This window comes from Temnothorax longispinosus, chromosome 4 (genome assembly GCF_030848805.1).
Source record: "Temnothorax longispinosus isolate EJ_2023e chromosome 4, Tlon_JGU_v1, whole genome shotgun sequence".
Classification (NCBI taxonomy): domain Eukaryota; kingdom Metazoa; phylum Arthropoda; class Insecta; order Hymenoptera; family Formicidae; genus Temnothorax; species Temnothorax longispinosus.
In genome coordinates this window covers 21585058-21601731 of record NC_092361.1, presented here as the reverse complement: position 1 = coordinate 21601731, position 16674 = coordinate 21585058, and the positions used below count along the sequence as shown (strand labels likewise).

The 16674-nt window shown below is 39.8% G+C and overlaps 1 protein-coding gene across 1 annotated transcript in view; it reads left to right on the top strand.

Moving 5' to 3' along the window:
- LOC139811831 (uncharacterized) overlaps nt 1-16674 on the top strand; it is a 63654-nt gene that overhangs the window by 2867 nt on the left and 44113 nt on the right. Inside the window, exon 2 of the mRNA XM_071776257.1 lies at nt 7020-7106. The gene's annotated coding sequence lies outside the window, so the exon portion shown is untranslated. The remainder of the gene's footprint in view (nt 1-7019; nt 7107-16674) is intronic.

Below are 16674 nucleotides of genomic sequence, written 5' to 3'. Positions count from 1 at the left end.
GAGTAGCAACTTAATAACTTTGTTAATGATTCGTGAAGCTTCAAGATGTGTTCAAGATATTCGCGGTACAATTATTTCCAGTATCTTAAATATGACTTGAGAGAAAGGAATAGAAGACGAGTTTTTAAACTAATTTCTGTGAACGATATCAAATTATTTTAAAAGTTTTATTGTGTATTACTATCTATACATTTTTTAAATTGAAAAATCATTAAATTTTTTAAACCAAGCATAACTCAATTAGTGAAAAAAATTGTAGAGAAAGAAATTATAATTTAAATTTCTTATATACATTTACTTTTATTATAAAGTATATAGAAAAATATGCAAAAATTGTTTAATGAATTGATATGAATCCATGTGCTTTCTTTAAAATCAATTCGCCAACAAATCATCCGGTCACGTTTCCGTTGCTTTCTAATTGTCCTCGCAATCTTCTGTTGCCGCGCTTTGCAACAACAGAGAATAATGCTCTTGTTAGATCAACAATTCTCGCATACATTGGAACTAAAAGCGAGATAGGGAATAGGAGAGTGTGGGCGAGCCGAAAGAATAGATGTCAGAGACTAAATGAATAAGAGCGACAGAGAAAAATACCAGAACGACTGAAAAGCCGAGCTAAATAACGCCTCGAAACGCCTGTATTTTCCCTCTAGTAGGTTTGCGAGCGAGCTGGTTATTAAACACTTAAATCTTCCTCGGTGCATAAAAAAGCGATGCCGAAAGCCCGCAGGAACAATAAGCGGGAGGAGAGGCAGATGGGAGATGCGAGAGATAAATTTATGAGGGACAAGAGCGATGCGGCATTTCTGTTCCTCTTCAAAAGCGATTGCTACTAAACTAAATATTTATTCCACCATCTTTCGCCGACGACGGCCTCTTCACAATAAACAAATAGAAATATTTCGTTTCATCGAGTTACCAATTCATCAATTGCCATTGCTGAGTTGAGATATGCCAAGAGCTTACCGTTCCCCGAGTTTTAATATGCAGTCGAGTCTTTGCGTTGACACAACTTACACATATATATAGACGTAGAATATCAGATACATTTATAAAAGAGCCAGATAAAAAGAAAATAAAAGGCAAAATTTTCTTGCAGGAGAGTAGAAAAATAAGAATACATATAAAGATATAAATTAGATTTTCGAACTTAATGGATATTCGAAGATGTTTGCGGAAATGAAACTTAATATCCGAGCTGGAAGTCCGATTCAGGATGATGAAAGAATCTGCAGAATAAAATGGTTAAATTCAGAAATCTGATTCACGGCATCGTATCCTGTTCTTCTAATCTAAATCAGATTTTCGATTCGCAATGTTCTTATTTTTTTTTCTGACACCACAAGAAATGTATATTCTTGTCCAAGTACCACATATCAAGTATTATCTTTTTTCAAAATATCGAATTAATTATAACACACATTATGTGTTATGATGTCCCAAAAATGCTTATTTTTACGCTTTACATGAAATTATATTTACATACAATTACCGACACACGACAAACCTTTTCCGTGTAAAAAGGAAAAACTTCTGACGGTGAAGGGGAGGAAGAAGTAGGAATACGAAAGAAAGCAAGGGCGAAATGAATGGTCGCGATGAATCATTCTCGGTATCAATCTTCAGGAAGGCAACTGGAAAGAAAGTAGATGAAATAGTACCTTTTACGAGAGACAGAGAGAGAGATGGAGGGGGGAGGAGAGAGGATAGAAGAGACGCAGCTTGTAATTTTATCTCGTGGAAAATTTGGATTCTGCCGACGGCGATTTAAAGATGCGCTTATATCTTCGTTGCAACGACGTTTCGCTTGACATTTGCGTCACATTGCAACTTTATATTTCTCTGAGAAGCCGAAAAAGCACTCTGTGTTTCCACCTAACTCGATTCGCGAGCGGTTTGGATTAACGACGATTAATTGTTCTCAAATACAAATACAAACGGCCCTTGTACTCGCCACGGCAATTTCGCGTCGATCAATCTCATCCCGCTGAACCCGCTTACACGATTAAGCTGCCAACAGGTGCGCGTTTTGCAACCGTGGCACGCTATCGTGCTGATTGTAATTCGGTCGATCATTGATAGGACGGAGGGATTTCACAGCGGAGAAGAGCTTGCGAAAAGGGGAAGGTCGCGCCGACTTGGACTTGGAAAATGAATGATGAATCCGGCGGGGTCCTATTCGTCCGCATTTCCTTTTCTCGCTTTCGCTATTCTCACTTCCATATCCTCTTCTCTTTCGTTTCTTCGCGTCCAGCGCGATGCAGCGAATGTTTGTGTACGTGTACGTGTTTGTGCGTTGTACGTACGTATGTGCGCGTTCGTGTTGGAGCAGGTTCGTCGGCGCCTGAAAAGCAGGCAGCCAGGCGGGCGCCGTTGCTCGAAAGGGTTTCGCCTCGTTCCACCGACGAGAACGGCGCGGCGTCTGTCGTCGCCGTTCATCCGCGAGCCGGAGCGGGACAGATAAAACGAGCGAGGGCGGATAATACGGGGCAACGAGCGCACCGAGATACGAAAGCGAGAGAGGAAGAGAGATGGTGCGCGCAGCCGAGAAGGAGGTTGCGCCGTTGGTATACGCCTCGAAGACCGTATCGTGGCGAGGCAACAGCCTGGAAGACGACACTCCGGCAACGTCCTCGTCCTGGTCTGGATGGAAGGCCGGTCGACTGCTCGGAAAGAATGAGAGAATGGGGCGTCCCCGGTGCTGTTTTTTGATACCGCGGACCGCGTACAGGGATATGAAAAGCCCCCGGAGGCTAGGCAAAGTACGCGAAACTCGTTAACGCAACAGAGGTAAATACACGAGAGGAGAACGCGGCTGGAAATAAAGAGGTGGATGTGCGTTTCAAAGGGGACTCGTTTGATGTCGACGTGTTTACCGCGAAATAAGCGTGATTACCGTTCAATCGTTCAGCAAAGATTAATACGCGATATCGCTATCGTAAAAATTTTAATTATAGACAGAAATACATTATTGATTAGTAACTGCGGAATACGCGGTCGTTTATTTCTGACTAGGAATTACATGGTCATGAGTTTTGCTATACTTCCTCTGGTATTGCTCTTCTTGTGATAATACGTTAATGTTATCTAAATATTAAAAAACGCTTTAAAAATATTTATTCTTTATTTAAGTTGATGAGATTCTCCTTGATCGATTAGACGAACAACGTGCGATCAATTTGCGATCAAATGTCCAATATTTCCAGCTATATAGAAACCTACATACATGTCGCTAACGACATCGCTTTCTGTCGGTTACCGCCATAAGGTAGAAAATAAATTGCATCAGCGGTTATGATAGCGTTCTATTGGTTGGTCGAATCGTTTCGTCGATCAAACTTCGTAGTGCGATATTTCAAAAGTGAGGTAGCATTATGTTACACTCCAATAATACTTTCAACAAATCGATCGATTTATCGCTGGTTTTATTGTCAGTTTCGACATCTGCGAATCGACATCTTACTAATCGCGATACACATTTTCCTTCTTCACTTATTTGAAGAATTGTTTATATCAATACGCGCATACATGTGGAGCTGCTATCGTCATTAGAATTCCGAGGAGTTCGGTTTCGATTCCATTAGATAAGTGAAGGCTGAGTGCAATCTTTACCGCGAGTTCCCGTGAGGAAATGAGAGGCAAGAAGAAATCGAGCCCGAGTTTCTCCAAGGAAAAGGCCGAGGCGCGACAAGCTCCTCGCGGTAACGGAGTTACATTTATTTGGTCCCCTGAGCAGGAAGGTGATATTTTTCCAAGGGGGAAACTTTCAAACGCCGACGGTGCCTGCTTCTTACCGTAAAAGAGCGGCATTGTGTCCACGCCTCTTGATTCCTCTCTCGTCCGCGTTTCACCTTGGGATATCGCTCTGTCTCTCCTCTCTTTCTTCTTCCTGGCGAGAGTATAAACACTTCGCGACGGCCGGAAGGCAGAAGTTTGGTCTGAACGGTGCCACGAGAGGAGGAGAGTTTGGCAAAAAGGAGGACAGATGGATTTATTTCTCGTCCGTTCCGCGTACACCCCCGATAAGACGAAGGAGACGTATGAGGGCCCGTAAAGCCCGAATGTCCCTCGTAACTTACTGATTGACGAACCGCACTCCGATCTCGGGATACGAAGCCAGGTTACCGGGAGAACCGGGAGCGGACTCGCAAATTCGCTTGGTTGCTGCAAAATTTCTTCTAGGACACGAAAGGCGCGCTCACTTATTTAACGCACTAGCTTCTCGCAGTCGCGGCACGACCGCGACGTTTCTCTCTGTTCATGGAATACTCGTGGATTAAAACCGTCGCCTTACATGAAGCTTCACATAATGTTTAAACGAAAAATTACACTGTCAGGCCAGCGAATTATGGTAATTCGCAGATGAAAAGAGAATGTTCGGAGAAATTCAACGGAATAAGGCGAGCTGCTGGTTAATATGAAACGGCGTGAATAATTTAACCGCCAAGACCGCGCTTTACCGCCGCAGCTTCCTAAAAATGGGTTCGCCCGTTTGTTTCATTTTGAATAACCGCCTTTCGTGTTTTTCCAGCGACGTAAACACTCTCTATTGAATTTTATGCGGCATTTTATAAAGAAAACGAAGCAAGCGAGATACACAACGGCTTTTCACGATAGACAATTCTTTCTTCCTGAATATCGAAGGAAAAATAATCATGCGTATATTGAAGTTTAACGAAACAAAGGAAATATAATCTTATACAGAATAATCTACAATTTGCATATATAACGCTACATGTAATCCGAATCTTTGATTAATTGGAAATTTTTCTAATATTTTACTAATTTCTCTAACAATATTTCTATCTGGTTTAATTCTCAATAATTAAATGTTAAATTGAAATTTACTTTCAATAAGAATTATTAAAATGAGACCCATTTGATCAAAAAATTTTGATTATTTTTGGTAAATAAAACTGCTGTATCAAATTCTCGATATCTCATCTTTTATCAAATGTATTTGTAATCACGCGTGAGCGATAATGGTATCGCAAAGGCTCGACCGTTACCGGATATTTTTTCATTGCTGATAACAAAAATTCGAAATGCTCTGTGTACACGTTATTCAATGCAACCCGTTGTTTATCGCAAATTTAATACGCTCACGATACCAGGCTTGAGTCTGCGATCTGAATTCTGTAAATATTATCGTTACGAAGTAATGTGCTTTCGCTCGAGACACGCCAAGGGCCCGATGCTGATGTATGGTTCTGAGAAGCGTGCAGAGTGCAACTGATAATTAACAGTTCATTCGAACGCGCATAACCGCCGCACGAGCTGACGTTGACGGATCGTTCATGACGACGAAATATTCAACGACTAACGAATTAATTTTGTGCATAAATGAGGAAAAGACATGGCTTGACAATTATGCTGAGAATTGCGCATTTGAAACATGATAATTGCGTATTTAAAACGTATTAATTATTACGACCTGCATAATGTGCCTTTATTTCAGTGTCCACAATTTAGCTCGCTTATCACGAATATCCAAGAGAAAGGGAGACAGACAGAGAGAAAGAGAGAGAGAGAGAGGGGGGGAGAGAGAGACAAATGACAATAAATCTTCTGTTAGGAGCAAACAATTTCGTAATGCGAATATTCTATCCTTTATTTTCTGTATTATGCGGATTGCGAGAATCAGGAGCCGTGAATCAATATTTTGATGAGGATATATATTTAGATCTTAACTAACTACAATATCCTATTATTACATGCTTCATATTATTAAACCAGATAATATAATTTATAACGATAATATCTCTTTATAAGAAATAATTTTTAGAATTTGTACATGATTTTTTAAATATTAGATTTTTTAAATAAACATTTTGAACAAACTTTAATATGTTCTGGGATTCTGGAAAACTAGCTAAAAATTCTACTTTTGGTCACATCTGCCCATTGATTACGCGGTTATCATTTCGTTTGTAATATTATCCCATATCTGCCGCATATCATTCTTAGATCTTCTCGCATTTCGGCCCTCGTCTTCGAAGATGCCATAGTGATGCCGCAATGGCCGGACATATGCATCGGATATAGCTCGATGGCAAGACTTGGGCAGATGGATTCGACGCGGAACGTTAAGCATTCGCGGCACAGGCGCATTGTGTCGATCCTGATCCGATTACACGGCCCATTGAAGTCAGAAGTGCGATCTTTTAAAAGGGGCTAACGTAATGCGCTTGTTAAACGCCGCGAAGGCCGGACCGGAGTCGAGGATCGATATTTTCTGCGATGTGCTCCCTGGCTAGCGGCGTAGAAGGATACGCGTTGCCAACACAATCCTCCGCCCTCGCCGGCGTCGGCGTCGGCCAGATAATCTGGCGGAAAGCTCGTTACCCTCGTTGCCGCTCGTATTGCGGAATTACCGTAGTCCTCGAATTTGTACCGCGAGCGAAACCCCTCTCACCCTCGGACACTATACTGAAACCGCTATCTTTACTGGTTGCGGCCGGATGAAATGTACAAAAGCATCTCGAGCCGCATCCTTACGCGCGGTTATCAATAGCTATACCGTGAAAAACTCGCGGCGTAAATCCCCGATGAAGGTTTCCCGCATATCCTACGTTTTCCGATAAAAAGTGCGACTTTCGATATACCATGAAAGCTGCTCATACGCTATTTCTGATCATCCCGGTATGGTTTTATATTATAGACAGAAATATTTCTGTGCAAAAATGTCTTTTATGTATTATATATAATACGTATTTTTACATAGATATTAAAAAATTCATTTAAGCGTCAATATTTGAAAAATTAAGAAGAATTAATAATAATTGATTTATTTGAGCAAATAATATTAAGATAACTACCATTAAATAATAATTTAATATAAACAAGTCCTTTTATTTATATTTTATATTTTATATGCAATTAATATTATATATAATTTTTCCGTTAAAATATTTCGGTTGATACTCGTAATGTTATTCCGGAATTTTTTCAAGTGCACTGAAATAAACAATTCTTTTCAATATTTTTATTAATATTCTCTTTAAATGTTTTTTCAGAATCATTCAATAGCGGATATGGAGTTTGCGGGGAACAACGAAAACCACTTCGAAATCATCGTGTGTTTGCAGACGGAATCTGACAAGGTAGGCAGAGATAAAATATTATACAAACGTCGTAACAATATGATAAAGATGAGAAGCTATATTTTGCGTTGGGCTATCTGCTAAATGCTTTGCTGTCATAATTGGATCTCCCCTTGTACGTTAGCTGCGAACACATTTTCTCGTTTGCAACGCGACGCCGCGGGCGTTGCGGAACACTGGCTTTTCCGTTCTTTACTATAGTTACAATGCAGAATACAGACGATATCTCGACATTCTACATATTCAATTTACCACTTTTAGCATTTTGTATTTTTCCTCCGATATCACCTTTCTTTCAAACGACAATCTCAGTTGACAATTACTCCGTATAGAATTAAAACCGGAATAACTTCGACGTTCAATTTTTAATTTTTTGTATTTTTAACAACGGATTTTAGTTTAAAAAAATTATACCAATTTAAAATAAAGGATAAATTAAATTATCCACAATTTTCGGTAAACTATTTCATAAGCTATTTATAAATATGCCAGAGAAGAAACAGTTCTTCTCTTTTAACCAATATCGCATCTGTCATATTAACGAGGAATGCATAATGCTACTAAGGTTAGAAATAGCTACACCTACTTTTCTTAGCTTCTTTCGTTCGCCTTTTACTCAAATTAAAGTCCATTTCATCGAATCTGATAGGAGAGTGCAATGGCACACGCGGCCGTGCTCAATTTTAATATACAAATGGAGCCAATATACTCTAAAAGAGATAATTGCATTAGGCCAACTCGATACGGATGCTCATAATTCAAGAACCCATTGCCCATCTATTTAGGACGTCCATGAGCGACGTGGCGACCCTTTATTTAAGTGTACGCCGCCCCTGGCACTCGCCCGTGCTCCTCCATCCGCGACCGATCGAGAACCGTCGAATAAATGATCGACGAAACGGGAGAGGAAATTTATATCTCATTTACTCGATATATACCTTCCCTTAAGTACAAAGTGCGCCTTTCATCTCCCTTTTACTTGCGAACGTTGCCGCGCGCATGTGTGCTGTACATCGATAAACGCGTAAGTGTTATTCGCGCGAAAGAATTTAATGCTGGAGATGCACCTAAATTTCCACGACAAGAGAAATAGTTAGAGAAAGTTTCGCTATTTTATCCGCTTGCTTGAATAGGCTCGTAAATAATTTATGTCGTATGCATTTAATGTATACTAATTTAACACATTTCGAAGAACTTTCTTTTCTGCAGTATTAAAATATATCTAACTGATTTCATATCTTTTGCATATCTATATTTCTTGTACCGTCAAAAATTCTTATTTCAAAATTAATTTTATTGATAGAAAGTTAAAAATGAAAGATTTCGTAATGAAATAATAATGTAGTTTTTACATCTCCGAGTACATATATTTTTTGCTGTCGCCATAATAAGAGACATAACTCCGATAGACGAAACTTTATATTTGCTTTATAAACATTTTTCTTTTACTCTCGCAGAAATGTTTGCGAATGCAATAGGACAGGATAGATTGCGGAATAATACGGAAAATCTCAATTCCCGACGGAAATTTCTCAAGTGCACTTTGCCACACAATAACGCGTACAAAGTGCAATGAAATCCTCGCCGTTATAGTGTTGCAGTTGAAGTGCAATTGTAGTTTGCACTTTGACCGTGATGAGAGCGGTAATAATAAAAAGCGCAATTTATGTAAAGTATTTACGTATTTTAACAAAGTTTCCATTGTATCGTAACAGAGAGTTTGTTTTCAGTAATGATATTGCATGTGCATGCTGAAGTATAGAAGTTCGGCCAGAGTAATGTTTACTAAATAAAAATACTAAATAAAGTACTTCTATGTTACAAAATTATATGACAAATATTTACAAAAACAGATATGGTAGAAAATAAATTTTTATTTTTATTTATTTTTATTTTTATTTATTTTTTTATCGTACATATTCAGCATTGAAAAAATTTATTAAAAAACTTTTCTATTTTTTCTCTATAGAATATTACGTTATATTTTTTCTCTATTACAAAAAAAAAGATCATATCCACGATTGTTCGACAAATATAGACTGAAAGGATCAAGTTAAGCGCATTTAAAAACGGTCGGTAACAAATTTGTCTCTCATTAAAACTCCCATCCCTCTTGTCATTCATGTTACGAGTGGCAGTAGTACTTTTATCCGTTTACGAAGCATGAAAACCCTCCGACGATCTCTTTAACACCGTCAGGCTGGCCTGACTGGCTTGAATCCCGTTTCGGGCCGAGCGGGTGGTGCAAAAAGCGCCCCGTCGCGTATTTTCCACGGCGATCTCTCGCAGGAGTTTGGGTATCCTGGCAACCGGCGACCCAGCCGGCTGGATCACCTCCAAGGACAACGATCTGGGTTAACGTCGTCGAATTCGTGCCGACGCCACCGCCGCGCGCCGTCCCGTATTTCTGAGACACGCCTGACGAATTGGCTTTGAAGCTTACACCGTTGCCAGCGAATCGATTCACCCGTTTGTGGCGATGTTACCGTAAAGGGATATCCCGAAGGAGATAAAGCCCGGGGAAATAAAGCGAATAAAGAGCTGTGAGCGCGTTGCAAATTTTTCGGGTCGGGTCGATGTATGCGTCGATCGTGCGGGCGGGCGAAACGTTATTGCGCGGCGGTTCGCAACCCTTCCGCTACTCCCGGGACGACGACGTGGCGTGCGGTACATTGCAAATAGGATGCAACGTCTTACGACGTCTTACAACGTCTAGAAAATGTATATACGAACGTGCCAGTCGCGTTTACATATACTTTTCAGGAAGAACGCTTGAAAGACTTTTGCTATATAGAAAGGCAACATTCAAGTTGAGCTATGAAATTAATCTTCGATTACTGTAGCGAATTGCAACGTCGCGACGTCGGCACTGATATTTCGTATATTGCTAGCACATTAGTTAGAAACTATGGAATACTCTGTCGCGAATACGCGCGAATTATAGATTGCGTGTGGAACGAGTTTTGAGTCATTATGTACCAAGGATATCGAATTATTGCGCGAAACTGCAAAGTGGCTGCGCTTAACTACATGTTAAGGCGTAGACGGAGGAGGGTACGAAACCACTGACCTTTCGCTGCTACAGCTCGCACGTAACAACTATATTTTTAACGCCGCTCCCGGCAGGCCGCCCCACGTATTTCGCATTAGAGCGAACTTTGCACTTTAATAAACCATTATATCGTCATTGTTCGGAAATGTTTTCAACGTTTCTCGTAATTGATCTGAGAATGATCGGTCTCATCGCCTCAGTCGATTCATGTATTAGCCCCCAACGTGCGACGAGCGCGTGTATTACGAGATTTCAGACCGTTATCTTTCGACCCAGATATGTATACGTACCTCTGTCAGGCGAGTGCATTCATGTCGACGGGGTCACTGCAAATGTAGCGTAAGCGGAAACATCGATGCCATAAGGTCTGGCGCGTTAACAGTGCCCACGTCCGTGCGGTATGCGCTTAGGTGGACGAGACCACCCGGTATATTTATTATATTTGTTCAAGGCCGATGCGCTTAATGCCGTGCCTGCGTAATGATTCATATAATACGCGGCAATATGCTACAGTATTGTCTGGACAGATTGAAAGTAGGATCAAAGGGGCGGAATGAGGTGGAGGGTTGGAGGCATAAAAGCACCATGGGTGGATCACGAAGCGGAATTATGGTACGTTCAACCTGCGAAAGGGTAAATTCGACAGATGCAGCCAAGATATCGATTAGGCGGGACAGCCCGCCGCGCGTTAGGGCTACGCTGTTATCAGAGCTTTTTTTAAGCGACATTTTCCGTATTTTATTCCACAAAACTTTCACGGATATCTTTAACTTTCGCGACATCGTCGTCACGCGTAATAAAACAGCTGTGCCTGTGCACGGTTGACGGCTTGAAGAGAAAGATTTGAATGACACGTTTGGAAAGTTCATGGATGCCTGTCATTGAATTGCGATCGATGTTAAAGTTGAACGGAAACGTTTTTTACGCGCGGTATTACGTAGCTTTGCGTATAATTGGAAACACTCGATAGCTCTTTAACGCTTCGAAAGGGTCAAGTGATCGTTGAATAATGGAATAACGATCATTGAGATGTGTCCTCTCCGCTCGCTCGTATAGCATCCGCATACGTTACCGGTGTTCATTTGCTATTGAAAGCCGCATACGTTATTGTGCGTATGTGTGTCATGTTGTTAAACGGCAATGGCTTTTCAATGTATGTTTTTAAATGCATTATCATAAAACGGGCGAACGTACATCACTTCGAGGTCCGCATACATAAAATAAACAGGGCAAGAAAAGAATAAAAAAGGGAATAATTTTATAGTAATTATTGTGATTTTTCTTGTCAAAAATATTTTTGAAAGTTTATTCAAATTGTGTCTATTATTAAGTTTAACTAATATTTATTTGTTTTTGTATTGCTTGCTAAAAAAATTTTCCTATAAAAATAGTTACAAAATATTAGAAAATCTCTTGGTTTAATCAAACTTTTCCAAGAGTTTCTCATACCTATCAAAAGTCTAGCGCATTACTGCATTTTCTGTACCTATAGTACGTAGATATCCATCATATTCATGACACTGGCTTCCATGTTATCTTACTCAAACGTGAGGAGAGTACGAGGGTATCGCATAATATTGTAAGAACCCATAAGTATATCCCTTATATATTGAATAAGAGGACAAAGTGCGAAATGCGATAAAATGATAAAAATACATCAGGAAAAAAGCGGGAGTACAACGACCGAACAACGGAAAATTTGATGAAGAGAGGTAGAATGTGTGGGGATGTTTCATGTAGTGAAAAATGTCATTATATATTTTTTGATATTTTGTTTTTAACGCATCGAAAGTATATAAATATAAAATTATCTCGCGAAAAGAAGCTTGCAAAAATTTTATGTTAATATTTTAGTATCATTACATTAAAATATTCCAATATTGATATTAAAACTGTTGGAAAAAGCGTCAACACTCGTGATATATATGGAAATTGCGGTGTCGTTATACCTTTGAATATTGTACAGAATTTTATATTTTATAATATGTGTCTAAACTATTGGTGTGCAGACAGCACCTATCGTATTGCATGTATTTTTTAACGCGGACGAAGTTGCACGAGGATAGCATGTAACGTGGAAATGGAATATTTATATTTATTTTATATACTATAGAATGCACGAAGTTCGATTACAAATTTCGTATAACGAAAACGTGATACTGACACCTCAATATTTGTTAAAAATCTCTCATTAAAATCAACATCGAGTGTTCTAGGATATACTACCATATTAAGCATAAAATTATTTTTACTTCAAAAGCGTTAACAAAGCGTGCGATTTTATTACTTTGCCACCTTACCTCTCGTAATGTATATTACGATCCGGCGCTGTTCGAATAACCGTGACAAACGGTCGAGGACTAGTTTTCGCTTGGATCAATTCCAAAACATCGTAATATGCGAGGTACACGTGTCGTATGGCGCATCCACATATATCTCACCAATTTGTTGCGGGCGAAAAACACAAGCGTACTATTCGCTTTTTATTCATATTTTACGTAGGTATACTTCCTTCCGTCGCGTTTTCCGATACATGTGCGCTTCATGCCTGTCCCGCGTATGTCATGGGCGCAGCTGACGGATTGGCGCACCGCATGACGATTCCGGAATGTAGCATACTCTCTCGGAGTGAACTTAACGGTAGTCGCGTTTCAATCCTAACGGGAATGAACGGAGATTGCAAAATATGCAATTGTTCCTCTCACACATCCGATTATTTTTTAATTATTTTTATTTATACATTTATTCAAGCTGTTTTTATGCAGTGAAAATATAGTCTTGATAGATTTTATCGCGAAATATCAACATTAATTTTGCAATTAATCATTCTGCTGGCAAAAACACTTATTCTTCATATTAACTGTAATTCAACGTTGATTCAATTTTTGCGTGAAAAACAACAGAACAAATTTATAAAGCATAACAAATTTCACGTAAAAAAGAGGTAAAGATGAGAAAATATGAAAATCTTTCTATTTTGCGGTATGCACACGGTAATGAGACACCAAAATAAATTGTCGGCGAGAAAGTTGACATACCTATCCACATTCTCAAGAACCACTCGAGTACGTCGTCGCTTCTTCGATCGAAATCGCGATGCATGCTCGCGGCCGTCTCCGCCGGTTTTCCGGTATTCTAATTTACAGCCTGTCAAAGCTATGTGCCGAGCCATCACTCAGGCACTCATATCGCGGAAAATATGCATAATTCATGGAACCCCGGCGTGTGCCGCGTACAATATTCCGCGAAGGTCGGCGGACGAGCGACGAGCGCTATCCGAGCCTCGGCTCGCGATCGACCACTTGAAAACTCGCCGCTACTCGAATTTGTATGCTCGATGTGGAGCGCCGTGAGCCCCGGCGGATGGGGTGCATTCAGGCGCACCCGCCGGGTTCATTTGAAATATCTAAATGGATTAATTTTATCGATCGAACTGCCGCGTTCAACCGGGATGCGGGAGACGATACAACATTAACTCTGTGTGCTTATCAAAGAGATTTAACGAATCTCGGATGGTTAAATGCACCGAGACAATAAAATGTCGAACAAGAGTTGCCACGACGCGCGACGTATAGATATTCTTAAACGATGTCATCTGAAATTGCATAAATTTTTTTTGTTAATATATATTATCGTAAATCTTATTATCTTGAGAGTCACGTTAAGAATTAGAATTATTAAAACAGCAAGCTTGCAAATTATATGCAGCGAAAAATTGGTTGCAAAATAATAACAATAATAACGCTCGACGAGTAACGGTCTTAAAAAAATTGTTCTTACGTTTTCTCAAATATCGCAGACTTATCGTTATTCTTGAGGATCATAGTAATTCCTCTCGCATGTACAGCGACGCATGCATAAAAGGGTGCATTGTGCTGCTTCCTTCCGCATTTCCGTCAGTTTTTATCGCACAATCGTCGTCTCGCCTTTCATTTTTGCGAGTCACGTATGAGAGGCACGACGGTCTCGACGTCGACGAATAAAGAGGATAACCGGCCGGGGGACAACAACGATCGCGACGTCGTCGACGACGGCCCTCAGGTTATTACGGTAAAGGTCGACGAATTTCCCCGGCAGCCGGGCGTCGCGTTGTCCGCCCATGCGGAATCCGTGGGGAAATGCGCCGCGCCGGGGAGAAACTGCATGCACACACGCACGCACGCACGCACGCATCGCCGGCTCGATACGATACGAACGGGCCGTGTTCCACGACGCGGCTCACTTTCCGCGTGTAACACGTGTCTGTCAACTCGGCGAGACCCGGCACTGTCACCCGCATCTTCGTCGAACAGCGTGTCGCTAATATGGTCCCTTCATCGTCGACACGCTATCGACAAGTCCTCCTATACGTGTGATATCGACTTTAACGCACGACCGATCGCGTCATCACGCGAAACGCAACGTCTTCGGCGAAATCTGATGAATTATGCAAGTTATACTGTTATAGACGGTGATATGTCTTTTTCACACTTGCGATGCGGAAAATCGTAGGAGGCTAGACATGATTTTTAAAATATAAACATTTCTCTCTGAGATTTGATGTTCACACATTTTTGCTTTTGCTATTTCAATTGTTTTTTTTTTATGTAATCATGAAAATTCTATCCTTTTACTACAAAAAAATTTTTGTTGGGCCATTTTTATCTTTATGTGAGATATATTTAAATTGAAACAAACATTTTTTTCCATTATTTAGCAGCATACTAATCTTAAGTCATAGCGCGTGACGCGTAACATAATTATCCACAATCTGTCGATAATTTCAAAAGTGATATGTTGAACAATTTTAGTTGGCTAGTTGTATTGATTTTAGGACTAACTAGGACGAATCAATATACCTATTTAATGTTAACTAATTCTGTAATTAGACGTATCCTAGATATATCTTAGTTCCTATTTTAAAAGCTATTGCTTTAATATTATAGCGATAATGTATGAGTCATAAATAATGACTCTATATATACAAGTCTTTTGACGTTCTTGATATTAAGTTACATTGTATTAACTTCAACGCTTGCTGACGTTAGTTTTTGGCTTGTTCGCTTGAGAAGTAGGTTAGACGGGTCATTATCGTTTCCGGCTATTATGACCTACTATAAAAGATCATCTTCCGTGTTCTCGGCGCTTGCTTCGTAAATTTTGTCCCATAGAATTAACACCAGCTCCTCTCTCGTATACTGAGACTTTAGTTACTTCCCTGTTTACCACCTGTCTACTGCTGTTATCAAGCTTGCCTAGCCGTAGGCGTTGAATTCATTGGAAGCGATACAGAAAGCCGGGGTTTTACAGTTGGTAGAACAGGGTCTGTGAGGGTTAATGGTTGGAAAAACCTTTATGCAGCATGATTGTGGTCTGAGTACAAAAAAGTTAAATTTAAAATTACACGCATTTATTTATTTGATATATAAGCTTTTACAATTATTGTACTCAATATTAGCCATTTTTTACTGGATATGTTGTATTTATTTTACAAGAAAATAGTTAGAAATGTTTAAAGAAGATCTGAATAAGAATATAATTTATGATTACAGAAAAGAGTAATAATATTAAGTGAGTTTAACTGAGTTTAGAACGAGTATTGTAATCTCTAGAACGAGAATTGTGGTGACAGTCTTTCTTCGTCGAGCTTTACGTAATTCTTGTGGACAAAAGAATTTCCGACGAATGAAATCCTATTGTAACTGAAGTTTTATCAGATCGATCTCTTCAATATTTTCTTTTTTTTTTTTTTTTGCTTTTATCGAAATCACTCGGAATAAACGTCTTCGAGAAAAATGGTGGTAATGTTTGCATAGACGACGTCTTTTCTTGCCCAGATTTGAGGGACTCCTGTTTTGAATAATGGAAGATATGGGATGAATAAAATTTTAGATCGTCGTCAGACTCAGGTTGAAGATCTTGTCGGCTTCAACGTGATCCGTTTAAAAGATCTATCAGATATAATGTACCCAGAAATAAAAATTTAAAAAAAAATTTTCTTTATATCGAACTTATTATCAACGTTTTTCCATGCGACATTAAATTTTATTAAAATAACGAATTATAAATATACCATAGTTACTTATTATAAATATATTTCAATCCTCCGTTACATTTTCCTCTCGTCTCGATCGTAATCATTTTCGGCTGCTGTATCGACTGATGAGAGAGATATACGCTAATAATGACGAGTTTTAGTCCTCGTTAAAAAGAGCTTAATAGTAATCCGGTATTGATCGCGCTGCAAGATTCGATTCTCGACGGCTGCAAAGGTGGAATAAAATTCATCGACTACCATGATCCTGAGAGTACATCAAAGCCGATAAAGCGAGGGAGGACAGTCGCGACGGGGTCGAGGGACGTTCGTGGAACGGATGGAACGGAGACTAAATGTAGCGTATAATTTAGACAGCAGCTGTGCGGCGCGACAAATATAATTCGACGCATCAATCTGCGGCTTCGGGGTCGAACTTCGCCTATGAGAGGCGCGATAGTGTTACAATAAGCACCATGCAGTGTATCAAGCTGCCATGTTGT